Raw genomic sequence first — 10,936 nt, forward strand, 5'->3', positions numbered from 1 at the left:
ATATATATATATATATATATATATATATATAAATAAACTGAATCACTTTGCTGTACAGAAGTAATTACCATAACATTGTAAACCAACTACACTTCAATTAAATAAATAAATAAATCCTCATTACAATTAAAATGAAAAAAGAAAAAGCATTAGCCTGAAAATTCCACCGGTCAACAGATTTTTGTAGAATTTTTCTGCCCACCACACCAGCTAAAGACTAATTAGAATGTTGAATATAACAAAATACTCCACTTTCATAGAAAAGGAAAGCGTATAGCAACCTAACACTTATTACAGTAGTTCTCCCTTATCTGAGGTTTTGACTTCCATGGTTTCAGTTACTTGAGGTCAACAGTGGCCTGAAAATATTACATGGAAAATTCCAGAAATAAACAATTCCTGAGAGGAGACTTGGGGGCCATTTTGTGAAAAGGTGAAGACTGAGCAGTTGTGGCCACGTTGCCGACCTCGAGCAGCAGTTGGCTTCTCCACGTAGAACCTGGGAGTAGGAGATTCAGAACCGAATCTCTTCTCCCTCCTGCTCCTGTGAGATTTCTTTGATCTTCAGGTACATTTTTCAGCTTTGTGAGGCACGTTACCATCAAAGACAATGGCCAGCAATGTTACCAACAAGATAGGTCCTCACTCCATGAACTCTCGTGTATTCATGGGGAATCTCAATACTCCTGTGGTCAAGAAATCTGATGTGGAGGCAATCTTCTCGAAATATGGCAAAATTGTGGGTTGCTCTGTTCATAAAGGCTTTGCCTTCATTCAATATCTTAATGAGAGAAATGCCTGGGCTGCTGTGGCAGGAGAGGATGGCAGAATGATTGCTGCCAGGTTTTAGATATTAATCTGGCTGCAGAGCCAAAAGTGAACCAAGAAAAAGCAGGTATGAAATGATCTGCAGTGGAGATGTATGGGTCAGTACCAGAACACCCTTCTCCATCCCCTCTACTCAGCTCCCCTTTTGACTTGGACTATGACTTTCAACGGGATTATTATGACAGGATGTACAGTTACCCAGCATGTGTTCCTCCTCCTACTACTGCTCGGGCTGTAGTGCTCTCAAAATGCCAGCGTGTATCAAGAAACACCTCACAAAGGGGCAAAAGTGGCTTCAATTCTAAGAGTGGACAGCGGGGATCTTCTTCTAAGTCTGGAAAGTTGAAAGGAGATGACCTTCAGACCATTAAGAAGGAGTTGACCCAGATAAAACAAAAAGTGGATTCTCTACTGGAAAGCCTGGAAAAAACTGAAAAGGAACAGAGCAAACAAGGAGTAGAGATGAAGAATGATAAGTCAGTAGAGGAGGAGAGCAGCAGCTCCCTGAAGAAAGATGAGAGTAAGGTGAAGATGGAGTCTGAGGAGATGCAGATGACTCTGCTGAGGAGGGGGACCTACTGGATGATGATGATAATGAAGATCGGGGGGATGACCAGCTGAAGTTGACCAAGGATGATGAAAAACAGGCTGAGGAAGAAGAGGATGACAGAGACAGCGCCAATGTCGAGGATGACTCTTAAGCACATAGTGGGGTTTAGAAGTCTTGTCCCATTATTTCTTTACCTAGGCACTTTTCTAAGATCAAAATTTTCACCAGATCCCTCCTCTAGTATCTTCAGCACATGCTCACTGTTCTCCCCATCCTTGTCCTTCCCATGTTCATTAATTCACATTGCCCTGTGCCTAGTCCCGTTTTCACTTCCTTTGATGCTCCTAGTAGTTATGTTGAGCCTTACCCTGTAATTTTTGCTTTTAATTTTCATACCTCTTTATGACTTAACAATAAAAAGGATGTATGGTTTTTATCATCTATCTCCAAAATAATCTCTTGTTATGCAGGGAGTACAGTTCTTTCCATTCATACATGAGTTCAGTAGTTGCTTCCCTAACTATAAAGGCAATCTCATTAGTTGAGTAGCACCTGAGAGCAGCTTTGAATTAGAGGTATGCATGTTATACCCCACATAAGAGTGCTGTGTGTGGCTGTTCAACACAAATGTAACAATGTATTTTTGTGAATGAGAGTTGGCATGTCAGATGCATCCTCTAGAAAAATAATTAGTGTAACAGTCTTAAGATTTGTTTTCTAAAGTTGATATGGTGGGTTTTTTTGTGAACAGCCTGATGTTTGGGACCTTTTTTTCTCAAAATAAACAAGCTCTTATTAAACCAGGAATTTGGAGGAAAAATAAACACCCTGTTTTTTTTATTTTTGTATTTTGTAATTGTTTACTTCAAATTCTTTGTTTCACAGTGGCCTCCACAAAACACCTAGAATATACTAGATATAGTTTTCTTTGAATCATAATTATTATGCATACCAACATACACTACTCAAATTATGTTTCATTGGCGTGGGTTTTGAATTAAGGAGACAAGTAACTTTGATGTGAAGTGGAGATTCTTTTGCAAAAATGGTGTGGGTTTTGAATTAAGGAGACAAGCAACTTTGATATGAAATGGAGATTCTTTTGCAAAAATGGCTCTTAGATCCTAATGAAAAAGTTTGGGAACTGCATTAAGCCTTTTCTTCAATGCTTTGTGGTCCAACTGACACCGTTTTTGAGATTTTTTTTGCTGTGTGCTGAACTGTTTCATCCTTAAATAGAAAGAGGCTCAAACATGTCAAGATTTTAGGAAAAGTGAAACAACTGGAGAATAAAACCTGTATTTTCTTCCCCCCCGCCAAAAAGCAATTCCTAAGTTTAAGATGTTTTGCCATTCTGAATAGCATAATGAAAGCTCATGCCCTCCTACTCCATCCCACCCTGGATATGAATCATCCCTTTGTCCGCTGGATCCCTCCCTTTAGTTACTTAGTAGCCATCTAGGTTATCAGATCAACTGTCATGGCATCGCAGTGCTTGTGTTCAGGTTACATTTATTTTACCTAATAATGGCTCCAAAGTGCAAGAATAGTGATTCTGGCAATCTGGATATGCCAAAGAGAAGCGGTAAAATGCCTCCTTTAAGTAAAAGGGTAAAAGCTCCCTACTTTATGGGAAAGAAAAAGAAAATCATATGCTGAGGTTGCTAAGATCTAAGGTAATTGTGAAGAAGGAAAAAGAAATGTATGCTAGTTTTGCTGTCCTACCTCAAATTGCAAAAATTATAGTCACAATGCATGATAAGTGTTTAATTAAGATGGAAAAGATATTTTGAGAGAGAGAAACCACATTCACACAACTTTTATTACAGTATATTATCATAATTCTATTTTATTATTGTTGTTAATCTTTCACTATGCCTAAGTTATAAATTAAGTTTTATCATAAGTAGAGAAAAATGTATTATAGATAGGGTCAGTACTAGCCACAGTTTGAGGCATCCACTGGGGAAATGTACCCCCCACAGATAAGGGGGACTACTCTATGTGCAATGATTGGTAAGGGGAAAAAATGTCAGTGAAGAAATCTTATTTGGTAGAGTGAAGTATAGGAATTAGACTTGATTATTTCTGGAATGTGAACTAACCCAGTAAAGGAGACCCTATTTCCTGATTTAGGGTTTTCCGTGGTCAGTCGCTCACTGTGACCTCATGGACAATAAATGATTTTTGTTTTCTTCAGAAAAGAACAAGTAGATGGTTGATTTAGAGGCTGTTGGACTGGTTCAATTTTCAAAACAAGTGATTTATTGTGGATCTTTCAGAATTGCTCTTTTAATAAGTTGTATTTTGTTTTTAAGGAAAAGCAATGATAACTGGGATTTGTAGTCCTCTGGCCAAGTGGAGGAAAGTTATCAAAGGACAAGCAACACCGCCTTTCTTTATCCCATTTTTGCCTAGAAGAAGAAACATGTTTCAAATCCTGCTGAAATCTAACAAGGACACAGAGCTACATTGTTATTTGTTCCCAGTTGAAGGTCAGTCTGCAACAAGCTTGTGGCACCCAGGAAGCAATGCAACTCTGCTTAGGGATTGTGTCTGGTAATAACACTATCCTTAAATCTATGCCTGAGTTGTAAATCGAGAAGAAAACCTTCCAGCAGCCACCCCATGATCCTTTTTAAAAAGGCAATTTCAAAAAGTTCAAGAACCTTCAAGGTGCAGGCAATTCTCTGATATTTACAATGACTGTGATTAAAAGTCATTAAATTATGTGGAAATAAAGATTCTTCCTTTGAAAAAATGCAACTAAGTAAAATCATTCATCGTGCGTACTTTGTCATGAATGTATTTGTGAATATGTATAAAACAGGGTGGCTATACCAAATGCTTTTCCCCTATAGGCTGCTTTTCACTATTTCTTTTTTCTTTCTTTCTTTTCTTTCTTTCTTTTTTTTTTCTTTCTTTCTTTCCTTCCTTCCTTTCTTTTCTTTCTTTCTCTTCCTTTCTTTCTTTCCTTCCTTTTCTTTCTTCCTTCCTTCCTTCCTTTTTTCTTTCTTTCTTTCTTTCTTTCCTTCCTTCCTTCCCTCCTTCTTTCTTTCCTTCCTTCCTTCCTTCCTTCCTTCCTTTCTTTCCTTTTTCATCTTTGGCTGCATTGGGTCTTGGTTGCTGCGTGCGAGCTTTCTCTAGTTGCAGCGAGCGGCAGCTACTCTTCCTTGCGGTGCACGGGCTTCTCATTGCAGTAGCTTCTCTTGTTGCAGAGCAGCACAGGCTCTAGGTGCATGGGCTCAATAGTTGTGGCACACGGGCTTAGTTGCTCTGCGGCCTGTGGGATCTTCCCGGACCAGGGCTCGAATCCATACTCCCTGCCTTGGCAGGCAGATTCTTAATCACTGCGCCACCAGGGAAGCCCTGCTTTTTACTATCTTTATGAAAGAAAATGAAACCAAGTGATTTTTAGGGATAAGTAAATGCATTTAAAAATTTTTTACCTCAGGGTTTGGAAATTAAATAAGTAAATTTTATTTCAACCTCCTTAAATTCTTAGCAAGTGTTGAAACATACTAAAGGGAGCTATATTTAAATACTACAGGAAATAACAAAATCAAGTGTGTCTTCTCAATGGACTTTGCTCATTGAGTGTTTTCTCCCAGGACTAAAACTGCTAACATGGTACAGTGTACCAAGGATAATAAATACCTTCATGCATAACACCTCTCCCCATTTCCTCACTCATGCAAATATTGTTAATCAGTCACAGTACTCATTCATGGTAAGTCTGGACATTACTTCGACACTCTTCTCAACAAAATATGTCAGACTGTCACTACCAAGTCACTGAAGCTAGAACTTGTGATAAAATAAATTTGCCCTTCTGTACCAGACCTTGCATGAACTTGAGTCATTTCCTCTACTGCAAGTGAATGTATATACCATAAGTTGTAGAGACTAAAGGAAGAACTGAGAGTATTCATTCTGATGGTAAAATAGACCTTCAGATTGAGCAGCAGAATGGCTATTTTTCTGTAGGTGGTGAGCCTGTCTCTGTTCTTCGATTCCATTCCTTCCAGTACAAGCCCCTTATTTCACTAGTCACTTCTGTATTCTTCCTCTGGCCTCTCTTTACTCCACGTTATTTCCCCTTGTTTACAGAAGGACTGGAATTCCAAGTTCTGCCATTCCTTAGAAATATGAGTGGCCCCAGAACAAAACTGAGCAAATTAGAAAAGTCATAAAAATTCTACAATTCTGTGGTCCATATTTTGTAATAATTTACTGGATGAAATTTAAAATGAAAAGTATATCACATTTACTTAGCATTAAAGCTTAGCGAGAGCCATTTTGTGTACTTGTTGAAGTTGATAATATTGTAATATGATTTAGGGACTCATACTTGTGTACAAAGGCAGGGGCAAGTTCCTATAACATTGTTTTCAACATATTTTCCAATACATATTTTATTCAACACTTTGAAGATGGAAAAACCTCTTCTAGTCAAACAGCAGGTATCTGAAAAATCGAGTTTCATACATAGGGCATCTCTAGGCTATGGAAAGGAAAGTAGCACTTCACTGGTGCCATTTATGTGTTATATTGATTATCTGGTAAATTCGACAAAATGCCTTCATCTTGAAAATCTTAAGAAGTTTTGCTTCTTCAAGTCTGTATAAGAAGGGAGTCTCTCCACAAGAGGTTCAGAAATCCTGTGTGTGCTGCCCTGACTACATTGCATGATGCAACAAGAAGAGAGAAATAGAATTGTGGCCAAAAAAATTTAGTCTCTAAAGAATTTCTAGGATATAACTGATATGGGAGAAGCTGAGTTTGTTTCATTGTTTTTCCCATTATTAATTTATGTTGAAGTACAAGACTTTTTGTTAGAGAGCTTCATTTTTCTTCATCTCAAACCTCCTGTTTCCCTGGTCTTTTAATGTACTGTTATGATTTGTATACATAATAACTCAAAAGAGTTTATGCATCTCCATAGATATATTACATAAAAAATTCTTTAAGCCATTTTCTTTCAATTGTGCTTAAATTATTTAAAAGTAAACCAACTATTTTGGCACTTAAAAACACAAACAAAACTCCTTCAAGGGCAAAGGGCAACATGCAGCAATTATTCTTGAGTAGAGATGAGAAAAAAACACTATTGATGTAAATACTACTTTGCCTTCAGACTGTAGGCCAGGAATGGTGAATGATAATAAGCTATTAGTGCTCCCCAAAATATGAAGAAATGCTGGAGTGGTCACTTAAAATTCCCTGAAACAGAAGCTGAGACAAGGTTAAGTCCTTCTGTTCTAACTACATGTAGACTTGAAAGATCCAGTAAGATAATAATGTTTGGCAATAGGTAAATTGCTGATATGATTAGGTAGTTGGCACTTAATTTCATTTGTCTCCTTGGTTCCAGTAACCAAGAAATATTTAGTGAGTTAGGGGAAAAGTGCTAAGATGAAAGGGATATTTTTCTTTTTCTCAAAGAGTTTGCAGACTTCTAGTGAACACCATTTACAACTGTATCCAGGTAAGTCTCAGAATGTTCATTTACAGAGAGTTGTGGAATCATGGAAAGTGACAAAGAAACAGTTAACATTTATTTGCCAGGAGTAGATGTTTATGCATTTCAGAAACTGTTCTACAATGGGAAATATATTTTAAATAAATTTAGTATGCAATGTTTTTGTTTTAACCATTGAATAAAGTTAAGAGACATATAATTTTACTGCTACAAATATTGCTTTTCACTAAGGCAGAAAAATCAAAACCACTGAATTTCTTCCCTATATATGGTAGCCCCAATTATTTTTGCTTGTTTGTTTATAGTTTCTGTTAAGAATCTGGCACAAATAAATGGAAAGACATCATGTGTTCATGGACTGGAAGACTTAACATATTTATGATGTTAATAATACCCAAAGCAATCTACAGATTTAATGCAATCCCTATCAAAATACCAACAATGGTTCTGGCAGAAATAGAAAACTTCATCCTAAAATTCAAATGGAATCTCAAGGTTATCTCAGATAACCAAAAGAATTTTTAAAAAGAGGAAAAAAATTAGAGACATCACACTTTCTGATTCCAAAACTTATTTTAAAACTACAATAATTAAAACAGTGTGATATCATCTCAAAGACAGATATAGAAACCAATGGAATAGAATAGAGGTCCCCAAACTAAACCCTATCATATATGGTCAAGTGATCTTCAACAAGGGTGACAAGACCATTCAGTGCAAGAAAGAACAGTCTCTTCAACAAATAGTGCTGGTAAAATTAAATATACACATGAAAAGAATAAAGTTTAACTCTTACCTTATACCATATACGAAAATTAACTGTAAATGGAACAAAGACCTAGATGTAAGAGCTACAACTATAAAACACTTAGAAGAAAACATAGGGGAAAAGCTTTATGACATTGGATTTGGCAATGATATCTTGGATATGACACCAAAAGTCCTGGCAACAAAAATAAAAATAGGTAAATTACATCAAAATTTAAAACTTCTGTCCATCAAAGGAAAGAAGCAACAGAGTGAAAAAAAAAGAATGAGAGAAAAATATTTGTGAATCATATACCTGCTAAGGGGTTAATATCCAGAATATATAAAGAATCCCTACAACTCAACAACAACAACCCAATTAAAAAACAGACAAAGAGCTTGAATAGATATTTCTCCAAAGAAGATACACAAATGGCTAACAAAACAAACATAAAGATGCTTAACATCACTATTAGGGAAACGCCGATCAAAACCACAATGTGATACCACCTCACACCCACCAGGGTGGCTACTATGAAGGAGTGAGGGAAGGAAAAAGAGAGAGACAGAGAGAGGAAGAAGGAGGGAGGGAGGGAGGAAGGAAGGAAGGAAGGAAGACAGATGGTGACGATGTGGAAAAATTGAAACCCTTGGTGGAAGTGTCAAATGGTGCAGCTTCTATGAAAAACAGTATGGCAATTCTTCAAAAAGTTAAACATAGACCTACCATAAAATCCAACAATCCTACTTCTGGGCATATATCCGAAAGAACTGAAAGCAGGATATCAAAGAGATATTTATACATCCATCGACAGTAGCCAAAAGGTGAAAGCAACCTATGTATCCACTGACAGATGAATAGATAAACAAAATGTGGTATATACAATAGAATATTATTCAGTCTTAAAAAGGAAAGCAATTCTGACACATGCTACAACACGGATAAACCTTGAAGACATTATACTAAGTAAAATAAGCCAGTCATAAGGCAAATACTGTAAGATTCCACTTATCTAAGCTATCTAGTCAAATTTATAGAGATAGAAAGTAGAAGGCATTGGGGGGAGTGGAGAATGGGGAATTGTTGTTTAATGAGTATAGAGTTTCAGTTTTGCAAGATGAAAAGAGTTCTGGAAATTGGCTGCCCAACAATGTAGATGTCTAAATGTACACTTAAAAATGATTTTAAAAATTAGTAAATTTTATTTAGGTATATTTTACCACAACTTTAAAAAAATAATTTGAGAATCCCTTTCATAGTTAAGAATTGGATTGGGGGTTTCCAGGCCAAGGATTCTTTTTCCTAACTCTTAATATGTATTCCATCTAAGACTATGGTTCCTAAAGCAACCTGCAAAATGCAGGGTACTCACCCTGTTTCCTAGCCTCTGTTAGAACCAAGAATGTATTCCACAAAATAGACCAAAATTAATTCTTTTTTTTTTTTTTTTTTTTTTTTTTTGCGGTACACGGGCCTCTCACTGTTGTGGCCTCTCCCATTGCGAAGCACAGGCTCCGGACGTGCAGGCTCAGTGACCATGGCTCACGGGCCCAGCTGCTCCGCGGCATGTGGGATCTTCCTAGACTGGGGCACGAACCCGTGTCCCCTGCGTCGGCAGAAGGACTCTCAACCACTGCGCCACCAGGGAAGCCCTAATTCCTCTTTTAATTGACAATTTAGGCTGTGAACCTTTCTCCATCCTTCCTATAGAGGTGATTGGAATGAGATAATGAGGGAGCAAACAGAAATATAATTGATGTCAAAATGAAAATAAAATTAGAAAATAAAATTAGAAGTGAAGAACTCACTTCAGCACAAAATTATGTACTTACATTATAGAAGTGATGATCACATGAAGAAGGGCCAGATAATAAGCACTGATTGTACACAATAATTTATTTCATACAGGGAGGAAAAAATAAATCAGCAAGGACATGGGAACATCTTTGCCATTGCTAGCTTTTTCTTGTAATTGCATATTTCACTCTGTGCTGATATTTTATGTGTAATACCTGAAACTGTCAAACACACCTCAGCCACTTGCCCACCATTCACTGAATCTACTCATGAAGCTGAACTAAGAAATGGTAGGTGCACTGTTGGTAGGAATGTAAATTGGTACAGCCGCTGTGGAAAATAGTACAGAGGTTCCTTAAAAAATTAAAAATAGAGCTACCATACGATCCAGTAATCCCACTCCTAGGTATAAACCCAGAAAAGATGAAAACTCTAATTCAAAAAGATACATGCATGCCAATGTTCATAGCAGCACTGTTTACAATAGCCAAGACACAAAAACAACTCAAGTGCCCATCAACAGACAACTGGCTTAAGAAGATGTGGTATATACACAAAATGGAATATTATTACTCAGCCATAAAAAAGAATGAAATATTGCAGCAACATAAATGGACCTTGAGAATATTATAGTTAGTAAAGTATTCATAAGTCAGACAGAGAAACACAAATATTATATGATATCACTTACATGTGAAATCTAAAAAATAATACAAGTTAATCTATAGATAAAACAGAAACAGACTCATAGACATAGAAAACAAACTTATGGTTACCAAAAGGGAAAGGGAAGGGGGAGATAAATTAGGAGTATGGGATTAACAGATATAAATTACTATACATAAAACAGATAAGCAATAAGCAACAAGGATTTACTGCATAGCATACGGAACTATATTCAGTATCTTATAATAACCTAAAATGGACAATAATCTGAAAAAAATATATTTATATTTGAATCACTTTGCTGTACACCTGAAATTAACACAATATTGTAAATCAACTATACTTTGATTTAAAAAAATAAAAGAAATGGTAGATAGATGTTTGAATGGAGCAGAGAAGAGGAGGATGGTGTATTAGAGCTCAGTGAAGCAGAAATGGGAGATACTGCTCTCTGCTCAGACAGATAATAAAATCTCACAGACACTGGACATTAGCAGATAGCTATGTTTCATCCTGCTGCCCAATGAGTTGCTCCCCATGTAGCTCATGCAGGTGATTGAAAAGTAGCCAATTTCTAACACTAGGCTGAGAAATAGAAGACAAAGTCAAAAAGGAAAATGTACTTGACTCTAATCTTCTTTCAGAGTTTGGCAAACAGAAGAAAATGTTCTATACAAATCAAAGACCACCTCTCACCTCATATATTACCTTGGAGGGTTGCATATCATTTACCTCTAACCATGTCTTAGAGTATTTGTTTGGCGTATTTTCAGAGGTCAGGTCCTGACAGACCTATTACACAACAAGCAATTTCATTCAGCTTGGAAATTGTACTTTGTAATTACACTATCCTTCAATAGTCACC

The 10,936-nt window shown here is 36.7% G+C and overlaps 1 pseudogene; it reads left to right on the forward strand.

The window, feature by feature from the left end:
* Positions 1-610: 610 nt before the first annotated feature.
* Positions 611-1,698, forward strand: LOC113632489 (heterogeneous nuclear ribonucleoprotein C-like; annotated as a pseudogene).
* The last annotated feature ends 9,238 nt before the right edge of the window (positions 1,699-10,936 follow it).

The sequence above is a fragment of the Aethalodelphis obliquidens genome, unplaced genomic scaffold, assembly GCF_003676395.1.
Source record: "Aethalodelphis obliquidens isolate GAN/ISIS:26980383/991018 unplaced genomic scaffold, ASM367639v1 scaffold37, whole genome shotgun sequence".
Taxonomy (NCBI): Eukaryota; Metazoa; Chordata; class Mammalia; order Artiodactyla; family Delphinidae; genus Aethalodelphis; species Aethalodelphis obliquidens.